We start from the raw sequence: 22,818 nt of genomic DNA, 5'->3' as shown, positions 1-22,818 counted from the left end.
TGACTTTCACACGAACTCTGGTGCCCCATATTTGACCAGGTCCCCTGGATGGCGAGGCCTGGTGGCACTCAGAGGAAGGATAGCAGGCTACCAAGAAGAGACTTGATACCCTATGAGCATATACAGGGGGAGGAGGTCCCCCTCAGTCACAGTCATAGGGGAGGGGAGTAAGGGGAAAATGGGAGGGAGGGAAGAATGGAGAATACAAGGAATAGGATAACAATTGAGATGTAATGTGAATAAGTTAATAAAATATTTTTTAAGAAACAAAGAAAATTCAAATCTATTTTTATTTAGTGGAGGCTGGGGAGATACATGTGTGTGCTGATGCTCAGACATGTATGTGTAGATGCTCATACATATGTATGCATGTGGAGGCTGGAGAATAACCTTAAGCCCTAAAACTGTGTAGGCCAGGATGCTTTCTCACTCAGCAACTCTCCTGCACATTAGAATTACAGATATAAATGAGTCACTAGGTCCAGGTTCTTCAGTGAGCTAACCACAAAATTAATCACACATCAGAACACAACAAAGATGTATGCCATTTTTGAACTTTTGAAACTAACATGTAATACAAATTCCAGTTCTCAGGTATTTTTCTCCATTTTATGGTAGGCTAGCTTAAGTCAATATTTCTTAAGCTATCTGTAATTAAGGACTAGGTTTTCCCCCAATCTATCACCTGTGCATATAATCATGTAGTTTGTTTTTCTAACAGTTAAATTGCCATAAAGATTCCAAAGTATTCACTTCTGTCTTTGTAGTTACCTCATTATATTCTATTAACAAAGTATGTTCCTACATGTCACATTACCATTGGCTTAAAACATGCACAAACATAACACTTCCCATACTGTCTCAAGAAAACCTATGACACACTTCCTCCCAAGAAAGGCTGTGGCACACAGAAACAAAACAAAACAAAACACCACATATTTAATACAAGAGCCAGGCATGGTAGTAATGCCTTTAATCCCAGCAGTTCGATCTCTGGGAGTTCAAGGCCAGCCAAGGATACCCAGTGAGCAAGACCCTGTCAAAGAACTACAAACAAACAACCCAAAAAGTATTTAATAAAATTGTATTTTATAGAAATCCAGAGCATAAAAATGTAATAAAAATAGAACATGCTATTAGTGATGATATCCTGAGGACAAATGTAAGCTTCCTTACCAGATGAATGACTTGAACCAAGCACTTAGTTTTCTCAAGTCTGCGTTTCCTCATCTATAAAGAGATAAGACCTAGTTCAACACTTGTCAAACCTAAGTAAGCAATGTATTTAAGCTATCAGAATGCTTGTGACAAAGTGATCAAAGCAATCCAGCTGCTCCACTCCCTATGAAATCAAGGCAATACTAGGAAATATCCTAAGTATAGGGGAATACATTATAATTAAGCATTGGTTGCAGCCGTGAGTTGCTGGCAATAAAGTAAATAACTCTCTTATCAAGAATGGTTTTGTGAACACAAATGAAAATGTAGCTCTTCTTAAAATGTGCTTGTTCGTGACTTTATTACTCAAGCTAGAATTTCACATCAATGGATCCAAGCAATGACATGATGGAAACATCCAGGAAAGAAAAAATATATTTGTAGCTCTTTCTTTTCTTTCTCCCCCTCTTTTCTTTTGGCAGGAGGTAGGATATCCTGGGAATTGAACCCAGAGTCTCTTTCTCACTAACATGCACTCTACTACCAAGTTATACCATCAGACCTCTATGGACCCTTTTTCATTTCATTATTAACTTTCTCATAACTGATATAGTGTAAGAATTATTCTAACAGTATTTACATTAATGATTTTAAGTACCTTGAAATGATTAAAACTTGTATAGGAGTATGTTTTTAGGCTATTTGTGAATATAGTACAATCATTAAAAGGAGTTAGTCAGTCACTGCAGGTTTGGTATGAGTAGGACCTAGGCTCTGAGAATTGCTCCCTTGGAGATAATAGAGAATGACTGCATTTACTATATCTATTGATGATTTGAGTAATGGATACAACCATACTTAGAAGTAAGACCACAGACAAGATCGTCACCACAGCTAAGATACAGAACATTTCCACGTGTCTTAAATTGACCACCATATGACCACTTCTATCTCTCCCACAAATGACTTTTGTTTAAATTTTTTAAAAATCCGAAATCTTCCTATGAAACTGATTACTTCACTTAACTTGGTACTATGGTACCATCAAACTCATGTTGAAATTCAATTCCTAATAGGAAGTATTAAGAGGTGTGATCACTGGTCATTAGGTCACTGTGGCTGTGTCTTCATCAATGGATGAATCCATTATTAATGAGTAAAACTATTCCTAGGTATACTGGTTTATCCCAAGACTAGGTCTGTTATAAAAACCAGTTTGGCTGCTGTATATGAGCTCCTCATCCCATGTGAGGTACAGCCTCAGGACTCTGCTATGAGTCCCCACCAGCAAGAAAGACCTCACCAGACATGAAGCCTTAACTCTGGACCTCCCAGAACAAATGTTTACTCTATAAATTGCTCAGTGCACAGCATTATAGCATCAGGCCCTAGCAACTTGAAATAAAAGATTCTGATTTGTTTTTTCTTAAGTGAAACAAGGAAATCATAATGACATTTGAAATCTTTCAGAAATCATTAGCAGTAGTTTTTTTAAAAAATTTGATCTATAGCACCATTTGACAAATTAGTTCTTTCAGACTGACAACTCAGACAAATTGCACTAGAATTGCCATTAAGCATGATTAGTATGGTATTATTTTTCCTTCAATAAAAGAAAAAGAAAAATGAGGTAACATAATTGTAAAAAAAAAAAAACAAAACATACCAAAGATTTCTCTGGCTATATGAGGCGCTGTGAAAATAGGTACTACACATTTCTTTTTTTATCTTATGGCATAAAAAAGAGAAAATTTCAGGTACTAAATACTGCATCCGAGCACCTGCACTTCTAAGTTTCATTTAAATGGTTATATAAAGTAAGTAGAAATCTTAACATGAAATCTTATATGAAGATGGTTTAGTGCTGGCTACACTCTCCTATGCCAAAACCGAAATGGGAAGTCTGAGGAGAAACATCCTCTAATTACTCACTTCTTTTAAAGCTTTGTTATTTACCATGTGTATGTATATCTGTGTATACATAGCATATACATGTGGTACTCTTGGAGGGCAGAGGTGGGTGTCAGATCCTTGGAGCTGCAGATACAGCAGGTTGTGAGCCACCTGATGTGTTGCTAGTAACCAAACTGAGGCCCTCTATCTCAAGAGCAGCACACTCTTGATCACTTAGCTATCTCTGCAGCCCAATTACTCTTTTCTCTGAGGGCTGTTTTATCATAGTGCAAATATATAAATGAATTCTAACAAATACCAACCAATGGGAAATGTTCATCCTGCCTGCCCATGAAAGGAAAAGCAAAGCTATATATTAATTAGGTGTTCTTACCAAATGTTTTTGACTAACCATAAGAATTTATCATTCAGTAATTGCTATCATCTGGCAACTTAATGTGACAATTAGTATATCTATTTCATGTTGGTCAAAAGTTCTGAGTTTCAATACTGAATTGACAGTAAATAATTAACTAATTAGTCAGTTAACAAACTCACTAAACTAGTCATTCCAGAGACTTAGAAGAAAAAAATTTGAAGATTAAAAAAATTTTTTTAAATGATAGAAAACCAAACATACCAGGAATTCCCAAATACAGGCTTTGCCCCGTATCCTTAGTAAGATTCAACAACTCATACACTTAATGTGATCTCAAACTCCATAAAGTGATCAAGGGATCGTCAGCCTTTCCTCTGCATGTCTTCACATGTTCCAATCCTAATCATCTTACAAAGTCAGGACCTTTCCATGTGCAGCAGAAGTGGCAGCAGCCAAGACACCTTGCAGTACATTTACTAATTGCTTGCTACTGATGTTTATGTGCTTTTTGTATTCAGTTTGTATTATCTCATTTCATCTTGACACCAGTGCTATTAGTATTCTCATTAGCAGAAAACAGAAGCATAAAAATAAAGGTCAGGACATGCAGAGTTGGATATTTAAACTCAACCAGTTTGGCTAAACCACTCTCGTGGCCCTTTTCCTTCTCAAGTACCCTCCTCAGAATTCACAAGAGAAGAGCCTCCTTAACTTCTACCAAGAAAAATTTCAACTCTACTTCTGCTCACTTGCTTTTTTTAAACACTTGAACCTGAATAATGCAGGAGAAAAACAATCTAAGCTAGTTGGCTGGCTGTATTACTGCCCTAATCCAGTGATTTTCCTTAGTAAATTTACTGTGTTAGAACAACTATTTCATATCTTCTGTTCCTAAAATTCTTTTTTTTCATTATTTTTATTTTTAAATAATTTATTCTGATTACATCCCGATTGTTATCCCTCACTTGTATCTTCCTGTTCCCCCTCCCTCCCTCTTTTACCCTATTCCCCTCCCCTAGACCTGTGACAGAAGGGACCTCCTCCCCCACCATATGACCACAGCCTATCAGGTCTCATCTGGACAGCCTCCTTCTCCAATATTTTCTGCCCTTCATTACCAAAGATCTACCTCAAATAACTAAGAGAGAGGAGTATGGTAGTAGAGGCTTGTAGAGCCAGCTAGTTAGGAGGCTGAGGCAGAGGACAGCTTGAATCTAGAGGTCTGGGCAAGGGGCAAGACCATATATCAAAAATGAATAATCAAATCAAATCAAGATGTAATTAATTAAAAAAAAAAAGAGGAGGAGGCAAATGAGGAGTGCTTTCAGTTTCCTTCCAGTAAACGTACACCAAGTGTGCCCTATATCTGTATTTCCTGCTTTCTCTGTTCAGAACAAAAGGCCCTTCCACTGACAGCTATGGATTTCTTTCCCCTTTCTATGCTCAGAGTCCTAATTTCACTCTCCTTTAATACCAACTTTTCCTATACAGAACCATTTTCTATCCAGCTCTGAGTGTCAAGTCAAAATTCTTCACCTTCCCTGGACTTCCACAGTTTCTCTGGCTGGCAGTCAGTTTTTCTGTTCTCTCTCAGAGTAAAAGTTTATGAATAGTTTTCCCCCTCATCCTCTATTTACAACTTTGTCAGCTCAAAATGTCTCATACATAGCACAGACCCCAGGAAACGACTCACATCAACGTCAACAAGTCTAGAGCCACCTTTCTAGCAACTTGTTGTACTCTCAGAAATAATGCCACGCTTTGTTTTTGGCTTCCTGGACTTTGCTCACGGTGTGTTCCTATGTCCTGGCCACTCGTTTCTATGTTGGCTCCTGTCTTTTACTTACTCTTAACTGTGAAAGTAGTTCAAAGCTCACTCTACAACCCTCCCTCATTCCCTCAGCTTATTTTTTTTAGTCCCACAGCTTTAAACAGATCTAATTACTGACACATCCTCAGTGTATAGCTACCACTCTCCTCTTCCTCAGTCTCTATGATTATCTTCCACAGAGAAGCCAGGAGTCACTTAAAAGCATGTGTTTCTTTGCTGAAAATTTGCCAATGTTTTTTTTTTTTTTTTCTGGCATAAAAATGATATCCTATGTACACCGAAATATCCTATTTTATACTGGATATACAAAATATTTTATATTTTGCTTCTGCTACTTCTTTAGAAGTTAGGTCAATTCTTTATGTGAAAATATTTTACTCTTACTCCTCCATTTACAGCAAAACATCAGAAAAATCTTTCTGATTAGTGTAAGTCTGCTGCCCAAGCTCACACTCTTCATTCTACCTAAAGCATCACATTATTCCTTTGCTAATACTTCTTATAATCTGAATTGTTGTTTGCTTGTCCTGTCTATCACCTCTTGAAAGAGACTGGGACTTTTCTGACTAGCTCATTTCTGTATGTGCAGTTCTATTAAGTGGCCAATTGCAAGCCTTCAAATATTTAGCGTAAATGATCCTCTGAAGCCAACACACCACAGATCTTTTTGTTTTTTTCTCTTGGGTAAAAATTCTGTTAAAACAACAACAAAACAAATAAACAAACAAAAAAGCAGAACAACCACCACATTCCACTTCCTCACTTAGCTGAGCTAGACCATTCCCTTCAAATACACACTATATTTGTGCTCTAAAAAACTCTCAAAGACTCCTTTAGGAACACTCAAGAAAGTGTGGCTTACCTAGTTACTTAAAAATGTACTATAATGATCTTTATTGGGCACAAGTAAAAATGGATTAAGAAAATAATGTATGATACTCCTAGAGGTCAAACATATTAAAATTAATTAGATAAAGATATAGTTAGACAAAACATTAAAATCTTACTGTACTTTAATATACTTTTATTTGTAAACAGTGCATATATACATATTTACATAATGTAATTTAATATATATGCAACATATAAAATGCTCTCACCAATTGCAGTTTTTAAATCACCCTCAGACATTTATTATTTCTTTGTGCTGGGAACATTCAAAACCTTCTCTACTAGCTATTTTGAAATATGAGAGTAATGGTTCTCAACTGATTCAACTACTATGACATAGAACTCCTATCCACATGTATCCCCACACCTTCCAGCCATTCCTCCTCTTACCACTATGCTTTTCTTGACTTCTTTGAAATTAATATTTCATTTCCACATATAACCAAGAATGTACTACTTTGTCTTTCTGTGCCTGATTTATTCTAATTGATGTACTATCCTTCAGGTTTATGTGTTTGGAGCAAATGAAGGAATTTCATTTGGAGGGTTAAATAATGTTCATTTTCTTTATTCTTCAGTTGATGAACACCTAGGTTGATTCTCTATCTAGCTAGTGTGAATAATGCCTCAATAAACATTCAAGTGCAAGAACTTCTTCAACATAATGATTTCCTTTTCTTGGATATAGTCCCAGAAGTGGGATTACTAGATCGAATGACGGATGTACTTTTAGCTTCCTCAGGAATCTCAGTACTGTTTTTATAATGCTTATATCAGGTTACATTTCCATTGTGATGGTTAATCTTGCCAACTTCCTTGGATTTGATATCAACTAAAAGGCATGGCTCTGCACTGAATCATGAGGGCACTCCCAGGAAGGATTAACTATGGGGAGAATATCTACCAATGTCAGGGCACTATCTGATGGCAGTCCAGATGTAATGAGGTTCAAGGAAAAAGCAATGCTACTGGCCTGCTTTTTTCCTTCCACTTCTTGCTGGTAAATGTACCTATCCCATTGTCAACACTGCTACCAGACTTTGCTGGCATCGGAGCCCATCTTTGTCTTCCTAATGTGGACTGAAGGGCAGTATCTCTCCAGGAATCCTCCAGGCCATCAGGGTCAGGCTGGAACTACTTAGGAGGCACTGGCTTTTTTTTTTTTAACTGAGAAGCTACCAGTTTCTCAACCTCTCCTGTATGTAGACAGCCACTGTTGCACTACTGTGTAAGCAACTTAATTAGTCACCCTTTATAACATCAATCAATTCTGTCCATTCTGTTCTAAAGCAATGGCTCTCAATTTGTGGGCCCCAACTCCTTTGACAAACTTCTATCTCCAAAAATATTTATGATTCATAACAGTAGCAAAATTACAGTTTTAATGTAGTAATGAAAGTATTTTTATGGTTGGGGGTTATGACAATATGAAGAACTGTATTAAAGAGTTGTAGCAGCAGGAAGGTTGAGAACCAGTGGTCTAGAGAGAACCATGACCAATACACCCAATAGCAGCACACTCCTCACTTTTCTACATCCTTGTCAGCACTAGCTACTCTAATCAGATGAGATGATGTTATCCCGTGGTTTTAATTTCCATCTTCTTGATTATTATTAGTAATGTGGAATATTTTTCAAATGCTTATTGCCCATTTATGTATATCATATTGATGAATGTCTATTTTTAGGGAGATGGTTTAGTTGGTAAGTTATTTGCCTTGCAAGCCCCAGGACCTGATGCTGATCTCCAGACTGCACGTAGCTGGCATGACTGTCATCTAAGCACTGTAACGGTAGAATGCATATGCTAGCCTACTTGAAGAGATGCTGACCAATCAAAGACTAACTCAGAATGAGCAACACAAAAGGGTACATAATGCTTGAAGAGTGACTGCTGATGTCCTGTGGCCTCCGCACTGACAAGTACATAGTGCACCTGCATACATAACCAAACACTAGACATAGATTTTTTAGGCAACACAGCAATTTCTTTCTCTAGTATGCTTATCTAACAAAAACAAACAAAAACCTCAAAAAATAAAAAGCAAAGGAAAGTAAAATTTTGCTTTCCTATCTTTTAAATAATTCTTCCTAAAGGTTTCATTTAGGAACAGGGACCATAAGTAACTCCAAATAACACAAATACCTCACTGATTGTCTTGCTTAATTTTTATTTTTTTAGATTGACACAAGCTAGAGTTATTGAGGAAGATAGGCCCTCAAAGAGAAGATGTCCCCCAGGAGACTGGCCTATAAGCAAGCCTATGGGCAATTTGCTGATTAATGATTGAAATACTCCTATTTCAATCAATGGGCCAAGCCCATTGTATGTGGTATCACCCTGGGCAGGAAGTCCTGAGTTGTATAAGAAAGCAGGTGAACAAGCCATGAGGAGCAAGCCAGTGAGCAGCTTTCCTCCACGGCCTCTTCTTTAATTCCTCTAAGTTCCTCTAAGGCCTTAAGTTCCTGCCCTAAATTCCTTCAGTGATGGAAATGTGACCAGAGTTGTAGGATGAAATAAACCCTTTCCTCCCAAAGTTGATTTTGGTCTTGGTGTTTTATCACAGCAATAGAATCCTAATTAAGCCACTGCTCAATAGTGATGGTGCTTCCAGTAAACTAACTAATAAGGTAAAATGATTATAAATTAAGTTAGGCAAGAATTTGGTTTTGTGGTTTTTATAAAATTTTAATTCTAATTCAGAAAGTGACACAGTGGAAGAGGAGCTACAGAGAGTGTGCATAAAAAGACAGTCTATTGGTTGTCCAGGCATGGTAATGTGTGCCTTTACTTCAAGCACTGAGGATGCAGATCTCTGTGAGTTTGAAGTCAGGCTGGTCTACATAGTGAGGACCAGGGCAGCCAGGAGTATAAGGAGGTAGTGGGGAAGATAACTAGTCTCCTGAGAAAATAACCCTTAAGTGAAATTATGCTTTCTAGTGAAGTGAAATCCTCCCAAACATATGTGTGCCAGGGCACATGTGTGGGTTGTGTGCATTCCTAATGAGATGCCGGATGCACACTAACACACATCAAAAAATAGTTTTTAAGACCCAAAATATAGGCTTAAAAATGTTGGCAAATATACATACAATTCACCAGATGGTTCATTGTGAGATGTCAAAATATTTTTAGACAACAAGTATTTTAAGGAAGTTTCCCAGGTTTTGGGAAAGCCTGTAAACAACACTGATAGTTTAATTATATACTCTAGCTTAGTCATATATCTTGGTACTAACCACGCCTGTACAAAGTAGTAATGTACATTATTTACAAATATGAAACTCAAACAATTCCAGTTTTAAGATGCAACATGCTTTTTAAAAATATGTATTTCAGCCAGCATCTTCTACAAATGGTGCTGGTCAAACCTTATGCAAAAGAATGAAATAGGTCCATATCCATCTCCCTGCACAAAACTCAACTCCAAATAGATTCAGGACTTCAACATAAGATCAGATACACTAAATATAATAGAAGAGGAATTAGTAAGTAGGCTTGTACTCATTGAACACAGGAAAAGACTTTCTAAATGGGACATCTATGACACAGGCATTACGGCCAACACTTAATAAACAGAACCTCATGAAAGTGAAAAGCTTCTGTACAGCAGAGGACATCATCAGACCAAAACAGCAATCTACAGAGTGAGGGGAATAAAACCTTTCTTTGGTGGGGAGGGGAAATCTTTAACCAATTATGTATCTGATAGAAGGTTAGTATTTATAATACATAAACATAAATAAAAACAAGCAGCAGCAGCAACAACAAAAATCCTGAACATCAACAAAACAAATAAACCAACTTCAGAACTGGGTTTAGATCTAAACACAGTTCTCTAAATATGAAACAACAATAATTGAGAAACATTTACAGAAATGTTCTACATCCTTAGTCATCAGCGGACTGCAAATCACAACTCTGAGATTTCATCTTACCCCAGCGAGAATGGCCAAGATCAATAAAACAAATGACAGCACATGGTGGAGAGGATGTGGGGAAATGGGAACACTTATTCATTGCTGATGGGAGTGCAAACTGGTGCAGTCACTATGGAAATCAGTATAGAGGTTGCTCAAAAACAAAACAAAACAAAACAACAAAACAAACAGCCCTGAAAATTACTCTACCACAAGATCCAGATATATCACTTTTGAGCATGTACCCAAAGGACATTACATTTTACGACAGAGATAAGTGCTCATTCATGTTCATTGCTGCTGTAGTCTTAGTAGTCAGAGATGAGAACTAGCCTAGATGTCCATCCACTGAGAAACAGATAATGGCAATACGGTACATTTACACAATAGGACTTTACCTAGCTATTAAGAAATGGTAAATCGATGGAGCCAGAATATAAAAATTGCATGTTTTCTCTTATATGTGGATGTTAGTTTTAAGGTTTAGATAGTATGTTTCTATTAGAATAATCACAGAGCTAGGTAGTCATTAAGGATCAGAGGCAGGGAGGGATCTTCTGAGAAAGGGGAAATAGAATATAGTGTTATAAAGAGATAAAGGGGAAACTAGGAGGATTAAACAGAGAAGGGGATGGGAGGGCAGGGTCAAAGAAGGAATGTAAGAAGGGACAACTACCACTAAAGGTCTTTAAAAAGCCACATGGAGTAGAAGTTTCCTAAATATATACATATATGTCAAAGGAATTTAAATGAAATCACCATATAATGCGGGAGACAATGCCTAAACTAGACATCTTATGCCACAGAGTAAAAGCCTTATTATCTTGTTTAGTCATTGGCAAAGGGGGTCTATAGGCCCCTAGACATTATAGGATACTGCCAAGGTTACTGGTTACTCTATAGAATAGGATCTATTGCTGAAGATACACTTATGGCATTGAAGTGGAGGAAAGTCTTGCACAAGTTGAGAAGCAAGCAGAACTGTTACTAGCACCAAGGCCTCCCCTGCTGTACAAACAGGTATTTTGTTAATCAGGAAGATTTACTTTTGGAACAGATTTAATAATGTGCACAAATGTGTCTATTTTTCAGGGTGAACCATGGGTCCTGAATAGTTTACATTTACATTTCAGCAGATTCCTGTGTTTTCATTACCATCATATACTACAAGAGCCAATTATTCTTTTTTTTTATATTATTATTTTCTTTTTATTAATTTATTCTTGTTACATCTCAATGTTTATCCCATTCCTTTTATCCTCCCATTCCTCCCTCCCCCCCACCCCATTTTCCCATTATTCCCCTCCCCTATGACTGTTCCTGAGGGGGATTACCTCCCCCTGTATATTCTCATAGGGTATCAAGTTTCTTCTTGGCAACCTGCTGTCCTTCCTCTGAGTGCCACCAGGTCTCCCACTCCAGGGGACATGGTCAAATGTGAGGCAGAGCCAATTATTCTTACAAGGAAAAAGTAGAGCACATTATTTCCTCAGGAAGTTCAGAAAGACGAATCTGACAATCCGCCTGAAGCACTGTAGTTGTCTTATTTTGTAAGAAATGCTCCTGTTATAATTGTGACAGTTAACTCCTGGGAAGTAAACACAAGTTCACAGTCTCCATCACAAGCCTTTTTTAGTAATGGGACCCATATATTTAATCCTATCATTTGTACTTCTCTCCCTGCAAGCAAGATCTCAGCTACTACCCTCTGTTCAAGCCCTCCCTCCGCACTGCACCTTGCTACCTTTTCAGCCTATAGCCCCTGCTTCTTGTCATCACTTGAAGCTTTGCTATCAGATGATACTTCACACTTCATGCTTCTGAATGATACCCTATCAGTCAGCTCCTGACTTGGTTCATTCTTTATTTTACTACCTATTTCAATTTTAGAAACATGGCTTAAATTATACTATAGTATTTTGAATGTATATATGCTTTATTTTCTAAAGGCTTGTCATGTTTTAAAGTTGTAAGCAACCTACATTTACAATCTCACTAACTGAGTGCACATTTCAGTAGTAATAAGTATACGCTAGTTGTAGAATCTTCTATCACTTTTGTCTTGCAAGCCTAAAACTCCCTATATCCATTAAACAGTTTCCACTTCCTTTCCCTGCCCCAGTCCTGGCAACCACCATTTGGGTTTTTGTTTATATGAATTTGACTATTACAGCTACTTACCATAATCAAAACATACAGCATTTGTCTTTTCAGTATGCTAGGCCTATTTCATTTAGAATAATGTCCTCAACATTTATTTACACTGCAGCATGTGTCAGATTTTCCTTTTCAAAGCTGAATAATATTCTATTACATAGAATATTGTGTTTGTTTTATCAATTTATTTGTAAGTGCACATTTAGGCTGTTTCCATCTCTCAGTTATCCTAAATGGTGCTGCTACAAACAGTGGTGTGCAAGCATTTCTTTAAGACTCTGCTGTCAGTTTCTACTTACCTGTGGATTCAAAAAGTGTGATTCCTAAACTACAGAGATAATTTTATTTTTATGTGTGTGGTATGCATTTGTGTTTATGTGTGCAGACTCATGTGTGTGTGTGTGTGTGTGTGTGTGTAGGAACACATATGCATATGTGCATATAAGAAGGTCAGAGGTTGACAGGATTCAAATGAACCCTAAGCTCGCTTACATGCACTCGTCTAGCTAGCCACAGTGTTCTGGGGGAATTCCTTTCTACCTTCCAAGAGAACTACAGGCAGCCAGTCTGCCAGGCCCACCCAGCACTTCAGTGGGTGCTGGAGAAGCAAGTTGCAGTTCTTATGCTTGTGTGGCAAGTGCTTTCCCTCTACCCTGGTGTGTAATGCCTTCAGGAGCTCTCACACTCCTCTCCAGCGTGGCTGTGCCATTTTATGTTCCTTATCCACCGCACACAAAGGCTCTCATTTTCCTATAGCTGCACTGACATCATTTTCTAGCTAGTGTTTTGTTTTGGAATTAGCCTCTAAGAGGTGAGAATAGTATCACACTGCAGCTTTCCCTCGTATTGAAACACTGAGCTTCTTTTTCTTTATTGGCCACTGAGATCTTTGCAGAAAGTCTTTTCCTAGGTTTCTGCCATCTTTAGTTGGGATGTGTGTAGTTGAGTTTAGTGCTTCCTGTACTCTGGATTTGTATTTTCTAGTGCTCCCTGGGCTGCTTTCTCACTCTGCTGTGCCTTTTGGTTGCCTGTGTTTCTGATGGTGTTATCTGAGTCTCACTGCCATACTCAGTGAAGCTTTTCACCTATGCTTTTTTCCTAGGACAAGTTTTTACAGTTTCATGTCTTATATTTAGGTCTTTAATAGTTAATTTTGGGGTATGTAGCTCAACTTTCTTTTTCCTGCAGGTTGTCAATATAGGTTTTCCAACACCACTTGTTGAACAGGTTTTCCTTTATATGCTGGGTGATTCTGGCACTCTCATGAAACAGTATTTGACTATACACACTGAGATTTGTATCACGAGGTTCCACTTTATTCAATGGTCTTTACGCTGGTAGCACTGTTTTGCTTACTGTGGTTCTTTAATCTTTTTTAAAAGCCACTTTTGTATTTCTTCTGTCTAGAACACTAAATCCCAACCTCATCAGGTTAGCACCTACTCATCCTTCAAGTCTCAGATCATCTTATGCAGTTTGAGAAGTCTTCCTGCCCTTCCCATCCCCATTTCATCTCTCCTACCCTCACCTTGTACTTTACATCCCCCTCTATCACGCAGCTCACCTTGTTTTGCTTTAATTGACTTGTGGCTCACAGGGTCACAATCCCAATGACAGCAGCGCCTCATCTATAATTTTAGCTTTCATGTCCCCTCCTAGCCATTGTGCATAATCAATAAACATCATCAACACTGAACCACAGTGTTTTTACCATGCTCTGGTGGTAAAAAGAATGAATAAAGTTTAAGTCCTGATTTAGAAAAATGCTTCCAAGATAAAAACAAACAAACAAACAAATAAAACAAACAAGCTGTAGCCATGCTTATAAAGTTATAATTTACAGAAGAAAGGCAGGTACATATCAATTTGCATATATTATGCCTCTACAAAATACAGAAAAAGTTGATTATTTCTGGGGACAGATGGAAACCAGGTATATGAAACACGGTAAAAGAGTTTTCACTACATATTTTTTAAATCACATTAAGTTCTTCCTACTTATGACATGTTTGAAAAATTAAAAAAACCAGAATGACTAAATAATGTCCCTAAAGAACCTCAAATAGAAGCTGAAGATATAGCTCGGTGCTTAGCATATGCAAGGCTCTGGATTTGATCGCTATGTGTGTTCCTGAGAGAGAGAGAGAGAGAGAGAGAGACAGAGAGAGAGAGACAGAGAGAGAGAGACAGAGAGAGAGAGACACAGAGAGACAGGCAGAGAGAATAAATGAATTATACAGCAATGTGTTATTTGTTTCCTCTTTCATCTTATAACAAAAAATCTAAATGAATAAGACCTATATCTTAAATGCTACTTGTGAACTCAGTCACACCGTTGAGCAGGGCTAGAAAGTATGGCAGCTCCTACCTTGATGTTTCTAGAATCACTCATTCTGGAAATACTGTCTTTGTCAAAAGGATAATCAGGCAACCCTGTAGAGCGGTAGGCCTCAACCTGTGAGTCATGACCCCCTGGGGTATCAAATGATCTTTTTACAGGGGTCATCTAAGACCACTGGAAAACAGACATTTATATCACAACTCATAAAAGTAGCAAAATTACAATTATGAAGTAGCAACGGAAATAATTTAATGGTTGGAGATTACCAGAACATGAGGAACTGTGTTAAAGGGTGGCAGTATCAGGAAGGTTGAGAACCACTGTCGTAAAGACTCACTTAGGGAGGAATAAAACCAAAACCTGCCGTCACGTGAGTAAACTACCTTATAAGTGGATCCACTAACTGAAACCAAACCTTCAGATGTCTGCAGCTCTGGCCAACAGGTGACTGCAATATTACTAGTAGTGGAGGTGAGGGTGGTAGTTCATAACCAAGGTCCTCAATCCTCTTTCAAACCAACCAACCAACAAACCAGACCCAAAACCACTGATTAGTCACTGATAGTATCTTAAGTCACTAAGGCTTGAGATGATTTAGGTAATAGTTAAACTTCACTGTCAGCTTGCTGGATTTGGAATCACATGCAAGATACCCTCCAAGCCTGATCTGTGTGGGAATTACAAAAGGTTCCACTGAGGGGAGGGGAAGGACCACCAAGCCAATGACAGCATCTCCTCCTGGAGTGAGTGAGGTGCTAAAGAAGTAAGGTTGAGGAAAGCAGCTCAACACCAGCATTGAACTTTCCGCTTCCTGTCTGTAGACACAATGTGACCACTGCCTCACTTGGGATCCTGCTCCCCCAAATTAATGGACTGTACGATAACGCAGTAAGCCAACGCGAACCCTTCCTCCCTTAACTTGCTTCTCGTCAGGGATTTGGTCATAGCAGTGAGAAAAAGTAACCAATACAATTTTTCATGCAGCAATACCAAACTAGAAGAATTTATTCACAACTAATATTTTTCTTTTTAAAGGTATAAATTGTGCCGAATGTAACCCAGCCTCCACTGGATGCCTTGCTTGGCTACAAAAGACAGCCAGTCCAGACTGTCTCCTGCAGTACTAGGAGTCCTCACTTTGTTTTCAGAAAAGGTACTTGTTTGGTACTCCTGGCTTGGCTGCACTCTGAATGCATGGTAGCAGTATGATGAAAGCAGAGGACGGTAAGGTACTTTGTTTCCTAGTAAGTCCTCTGCAACAGAGATTGACAGATCTAATATGAATCCCCAGAAAGTCAGTCACTTCTGAGCTCCAGTACTCTGCGGTACATAAAATAAATGCATACTCAGTGTAAAAAAATTGACTCTGTACTCTAAAAGACATAGTATAAGTAGTGGTTATCAGATGACATTAAACTAACTGCATCAAGTCATAGAATCAGGTAGGCCCAGAGTAGGACTTTGAGGACTCTGATGTCATAAAACAATTATGATGCTAGAGTCCTCATTCATGCTCAAAGCTGAGTTTCCAATCAATGATGCCATTGACCACAATAAGGAAGTCAGTGAAGAACAAATGCCAAAGTGACAAAGAGTAGCTTTAAAGCAACTACTATGTTTTGCTATTTTCTTAGGAGGAGACTAATCTTCAGGAAAAAATATAAAATACCTCACATGGTAAGACATTTGTTAGAGTGTTTGGAAAAGCCACTGGACCTGTTCTGTCTTTTGTGGGGGAAAAAAAAGTATAATTAGAGGTCTCAGATAGATTTGTAGCATACAAAATATTCTAGAAATTTTATCTGGAAATTTTATGAAAGTAGCTTATCAAAATGGTTTTAGATAGCTGGTATTTTATAGCCCTTTTTCTTAATATTACAGAACACAACCAAAAGTAACTGAAAATGTAGGCTATGTACCTGCTCAAGTCAAAGAACTATGATTGCTGTGCACTTAGTCATGGTGATTGTCACTCAATAACAGCGCATCTGTGGCACCTATACAAACAATGAAGAAATCACTTCTTAGGGTCCATTCTTTCTTAGGACACAGGTTAAACAGCTGTTTTCTAAATCCACTCTGAGGTTGCAACCCCAAACCTCAGACTAATAGCAATCTAACCTCTGCCTGAGTAGCAAATCACTCTGTACTGAAGTATCATCACTACTTTGTAAATAGGAACCCAAATAACTAAATGCTCTATTTACCTGAGCTCTTTGTCCCTGCATACAAATTACCCGCAAACTTCTGGCTCAAAATCTAAATATGTGTCTATAAATTCTCATAGATAACTGAAACAAAGAAATGTCCATATAAAAGAACAGAGAATCTATTTTTATGCCAGTTCCTATGAGTGCCCTTCCAAAAGACAGGGGCATTTTTCATTATGCCAGAGGAAAAAGGATAAAAATGACAGAAGTACTTCTCATGAGGTCAGATAAAAATGAAATATGAAAAACTGAAGAAATGGCCATATAAACTTTAAGTGACAAGAGAGGAGTCAAGGAGCAAGCTATACTTTGAATTCATTACCTTATCTACTCCCACAGACGTCTTCCCTCAGGAAGTGCATCATATAAAATGTGTTTTTTAAAAAAGTGAGTATTTTATCCTTCTAGATCACTTGGTAACAGAAAGGACTTGCTCTAAGATTTAGTTTTTTCCCTTTAGATTACAAGGCTTAAGATGACTTAACCTACTAAAAATGCAGTTCTAGCTTTTTATTATAAATGTGATACTAGACACATTAAGACTTTTTAAAGATATCTATTTATTTATTATTATGTGTACAGTGCTCTGGCTGCATGTATACCTGCAGACCAGAAGAGGACATTATATCACATTATAGATGGCTGTGAGCCACCATGTGGTTGCTGGGAATTGAACTCAGGACCTCTGGAGGAACAGTTAGTGCCCTTAACCTCTGAGCCATCTCTCCAGCCCCCAAGACATTTTTGAAAGGGGCTGGAGAGATGGCTCAGAGGTTAAGAGCACTGGCCAGAGGACCCAGGTGAACCAAGTTCAATTTCCAGCACCCACATGGCAGCTCAGAACTGTCTGTAACTCCTGTTCAGGGGATCCTACACCCTCATTCAGATACTAATACAGTCAAAACACCAATGTACATAAAATAAAAATAATTATAAAAAAATAATTATAAAATATAAAATTATAAAATTATAAAATATAAAAAAATAATTATAAAATAATTATAAAAAAAATACAAGCACTTATCTGGTTCAGTATTGATATTGTTTTCCTCTGTATTTTTGAGCTTCTCTGGCTTTAAGTTTGTTATATATCATTTTGTTGTTGTTGTTTCCATACAAGGTTTCTCTATGTAACAGCCCTGGCTGTCTTGGAACTCACTCTGTAGACCAGGCCTTGAACTCAGAGATCTGCCTGCCTCTGCCTCTCAAGTGCTGGGATTAAAGGCATGAGCCACCACTACCCAGCTTTTGTAGTATATTTTAAAACTATACTCTACATATTTTTAATTTTCAATTAAGCCATTCCCCAAATTTTGCACAGATAAGACATGAAAGGAAGTTCAAAATTCTGATTAAATATCTATAAAACTTTGGGCCACCAACTACCAGACAGATGATTTCATGGACTTTTCAGACTCGGGAGGATAATAGTGAATTACAGCGGGACAGGCATTCCCTGTTCATTTTCTCCCAATCCCTCCAACTACACCGAGAAAAAACTTTGGTGCAGGATGGCATCAAACACAAAACGTTACCTTTAAACAAAGAATGTTCAGATTCAAGGTTAGAGCACTCAGGGAGCATACATTTTTAGCTAGAAACTTTCAAAGCCTGGTTTTCTTTATTTTCACCTTGTCTGCTTTTGTTTTTGGCAAGTGCTATCAATTTCAAGTCTCAGGAAAAATAATCAAATTGATACATAGAAGTATTATACAGGAAACTACTTTGTATATATGGCCAAAATTTAATTAAGGAAAAATATTTTATAAACACTCATTAGCCACCTATTTGATCGAGGAGGGTGCTTGTGATGTGCATGCATTCATCTACTTAGCCAACAAGAAGCACAAAGGCTTGTTTGGTGTTTTAAGCACAGGCAAGGCAGAGGAGGAAGGAACTGAAAGTGAGGTCATCAAAAAAAGACTCATGAGTGAGATGGTATTTGAGGTAGGACTTGATGGAAAGATATAATTCAGACAAACCTAAAGGAAGAGAGCTCCGAACAAGGGAAGCAGAACAATACATGCCTGATTGATAGCATGTTGGATACTTGGGTGTGCAGATTTGTTAAAACCCAGTAAAACATATCATTTAATAGATGTCTATTACTGTATGACATCTTTTTCTCAAGAAATTTGATACTGTCTTTGACCTGGAAATGTAAAGTCACTAAGGTATAAGGCTTAGTTGGCGTATAGTAGAGGTAAATAATAGCAAGAGAAAAGAAAAATCAGTTTAGAACATGTGACTCAAAAGTACTTTCCTACAATAAACTGCCACTAAAACCTTTTAGCTACTAAACAAAAACATTAGCTTTATGTACCTACTAAATAGTTTTACCTCAGAAGCCAAATTATTTAAGGCTTATTTATTAAAACTGAATATTCTGAGCTGGGCATGATGATGCACACCTTTAATCCCAGTGCTCTTGAGGCAGAGGCAGGTGGAGCTCTGAGTTCAAGGACACCCTGGTCTACAGAGTGAGTCCAGGACAGCCAGGACTACACAGAGAAACCCTGACTTGAAAAAACAATATGAAATATTCTATATCCCACCCCCTCAAACTAAACTGCATTACTATCACTTATCCCAAGCAATAAAGGCGGTATCTTCAAGGCTGGAGAGCAGTAACACCCTGGAAAGGCTTGGTCCCAAGCTACTGCAGCCATTTGCAGAGATGAGGGAGGTGTGTGCTTGTAAATTTAAGAGGTGAAGCTAAAAGGAAGTAGGTTGGGGTGGGGCATGGCAGGGATGGACAGAATCTTGCCTAGCACCTTCTTTCTTGTCCACCCTAAGGTGAATAGCTACCTGACCAAAGCCGAGACGCAACAGAGCCAAGGAGGATAACAACTGCAATCTAATGAAGTCTGTTCTCCCTGATTAGTTATTGTCTAATGGTGACAAAATGTCCAGCATAGTACGTAACAGAATTCAGCAAAAGGATTTAATTTTCATCATTTAGATACTGTTTCCAGACAGCTCAGAAATAATATTCTCAGGATTTTTTTTTTTTTTTTTGGCCTTTAGCTCTTTTCAATTACATGAGATTTTAAAATCATGTAGGTATTAAGTACTGAATATATTTCAGGTAGCTTTCGTATATCCTTGTTTTGAGAATGCCTAACTAGAAGGGGAAATCATTAGAGTGAAAGCAAAACCACTATCAACAAGTCTTCACTTGTTGAAACTTTAAAGGGCCATTCTACATACATTCAATAATAACCGCAAATCTCAAACCAAAACACGAATTATGGTTGAAGAAAAGCATCAAGAAACTGGAAAAGAAGTCATACTTCTGCTATAAATGAAAGCATCAGGACAGTAAGGAATATACGCATCCTTAATACTAACTGTTTTACTAAGGAGAATACAATTTCTTTTGTTATACCTGAGGCCTCACTTGGTCTTCATGCTCCAGACACCTTAAACAGCTACCGTGAACCAGTGCCCAGCATTTGGCACTTGGAAGCAGATTTACCTCAAGTACAGGAATTCTGAAATTAGTATGTGTTATTTAATCTAGGAGATTTTTAACAGTACTGGGAATGGAACCCAGGGCTTCATGCATCCTTTGTAAGCATTCTGTCAGAAGCCTGAATTAGAAAATTAGCTACATCTGGAAAATGTTATTTAAACCTTCCTTTGGAAATTATACGCATGCAAGCTAGCAGTAACATTTTTGAGGAGCTGCCTTCATGAGCAACCAAGTTGTAATTGGGGGATAGAGGTGTGGCTCGGTGGTAGGGTGCTCTGTATTGGAAATATCCTGGGTTTGATCTCCAACACTGAAAACTCAAGCTCGGTTAAATCTAGTGTGTTGCCCCATCATGTGACATGGAACACTGTTTAAGGTAAAATATCAATTTGGAAATCCATGGTCTTTTCTTTTTTTCTTTTTTTTTTTTTTTGTTGTTGTTTTTTCGAGACAGGGTTTCTCTGTGTAGCCTTGGCCATCCTGGACTCACTTTGTAGACCAGGCTGGCCTCGAACTCACAGCGATCCGCCTGCCTCTGCCTCCCGAGTGCTGGGATTAAAGGAGTGTGCCACCACGCCCGGCTTCCATGGTCTTTTCAATCTCCCTGAGGCTGGGCATTTGGTTTGGGCCCTAGGTTTGATTCCTTCCCAGCACCCCCTACCCCTCCTGAAATGTTCACAACGGCTTGGGTGTGCGTGCTTGTGGTAGAATCTTAGGAAGCATGCAAGAAGCCCTGGTTTCCAACCTCAGTACCACTAACACACAGTAAAACATAAACAGTAACACTACAACACACATAGTAATTGAGGACTAGAGCAGTCACACCTGACTAGCAACAAAAGCCAGAACTTTGAACCTTAGCTCTCAAGCCTCAGGCTGCAGTTGTTTCTGCTATTTAAATTATTAAAGTAGGGCTCTTGACAACAGATAGTTAAACACTTGGTTTACATTTAACATTTAGGTCACCGTGTCACATTTTTTGGTTTGTGTTTCTATCAGTGCTTTTAACTCTTTATTAGAGGTTGAGTCGCCAAAAGGCGGTACGCCTGGAGATATGCCCTCCCCGTTAGCAATTCTGAGGAATGACAAAGTTTAAGCAAAGTAGCATTTAGGCAAGGCCTTCAGCCCACCTGGGCTATAATTTACCTGTAACTTCTACTCAACGAAATGAAGGCGTTGGTGATCAGGTGAGTTACTTAGCACATAATGACGGCCTATGTTATTCATAAAAGGTCATTCTAACATGAACAAATACAACTAACCTTAAAATGGCAAGATCTTAACACCTACGTAAAAGGCCAGCACCACCAAAATGGAAAGTTTTGACCCCATAGTTCAGAGCTATTAAATAAGTAAGAGTCTTGTATTTTTCTACACCTACACACACACACACACACACACAGTGTTTCGACTACAATCTGTAATTCTGATTTTTTTTTTTTTTAAATTTCCCCTTCAACTCCACAGGACTCTGAGATTAATTTAAGAATAAACAAAACACAATTTGCTTGGCGGGGAGACAGTACAGTTGCCTGCTATTCCCTCCTCATTAGGGAAAGGAGAGGTGAACCGGACAAGTAAGGATAGGGTGTAACTTTCAAAGCCTTGGGGATCAAAGGCGAGGGCTGTTAACAACTTCCGTGTGCTAGCCCGACTTCCTCTTGGTGAACTTGGCTCTTATCTTAACCCTCTGCACCTGCACCTCGCCGGGCCTCGGTTGGCGTCGCCTCAATCATAAAGGGACCCACCGGACTGGCGAGGCGACCGGGAGGCTGGAAGCCTCCAACAAAGGCCCGGGATGCCCGTGCCCGGGTTGCGACCTCTCCTCAGTCCCGCACCGGCTCTGCCCGCCGACCGACAGGGCTCCCGGGGGTCCCACCGCCCGTCCCGCCCCCTCCCCCCGCTTCCCCCGGCGGCGGGCTCAGGTAGGGGGCCCGGCGGTGACACCCGGACGCCACCACCGCAGGCCGGGTCCCGGAGACGCCGGCCCGCACCACGCCGCGCAACCGCGCCGGGGGCGGGGACGCTGTTACCTGCCGCGGGCAATGCCGCTCCCCGCCAGCGCCGCTCTCTTGGCAACCGCGGCAGCCGCACGAAGGCCGCCAGCCAAAGGGCCTAGTGACAGCTACCAGCGTGCACCGCGCGCGCCCACGCCGGCGTCGACGTCGGCGGCCTCGGTCCCGCCCCCACCCCCGGCCGCTGCTCGCCGGCGCCACAGCGCCCTCACGCGTGCGACCGTGAGAATGCGGGAGCAGGCGTTTGCAGCTCGCCAGAAGAACCTTCCTTTTGAGGGATGGGAAGGATTGAAGACAGCTTTGAAGTATTATTTAAGTAAGAGCAGGAGGACTCACCAATACTTTATGCGAGTAACTCCAGGCTCAGAGTCGTGTGGAATTGAGAGACAGTTTAGCATATTTTGTATCCAGACTTCTTTCAAACGTATAGTTACTCCAAAGGGATTTATCCAGAAAAATGAAAAAACTTCACAAGTGTTTTTGTGTGAACAAGCTTTATTTTTATTTTTTATTTTTGGTAACCTTGGATGTTGGGGACTCGCTTTGC

The 22,818-nt window shown here is 39.2% G+C and overlaps 1 protein-coding gene across 1 annotated transcript in view; it reads right to left on the bottom strand.

Moving 5' to 3' along the window:
• The window catches only part of Dop1a (DOP1 leucine zipper like protein A), a 93,835-nt gene extending 71,428 nt beyond the window's left edge, over nucleotides 1–22,407 (bottom strand). The window contains exon 1 of the mRNA XM_051140576.1: nucleotides 22,290–22,407. The gene's annotated coding sequence lies outside the window, so the exon portion shown is untranslated. The remainder of the gene's footprint in view (nucleotides 1–22,289) is intronic.
• Nucleotides 22,408–22,818: the final 411 nt, after the last annotated feature.

Source organism: Acomys russatus, chromosome 32 (genome assembly GCF_903995435.1).
Source record: "Acomys russatus chromosome 32, mAcoRus1.1, whole genome shotgun sequence".
Lineage (NCBI taxonomy): Eukaryota > Metazoa > Chordata > Mammalia > Rodentia > Muridae > Acomys > Acomys russatus.
This window is presented reverse-complemented; position numbering and strand designations above follow the sequence as displayed.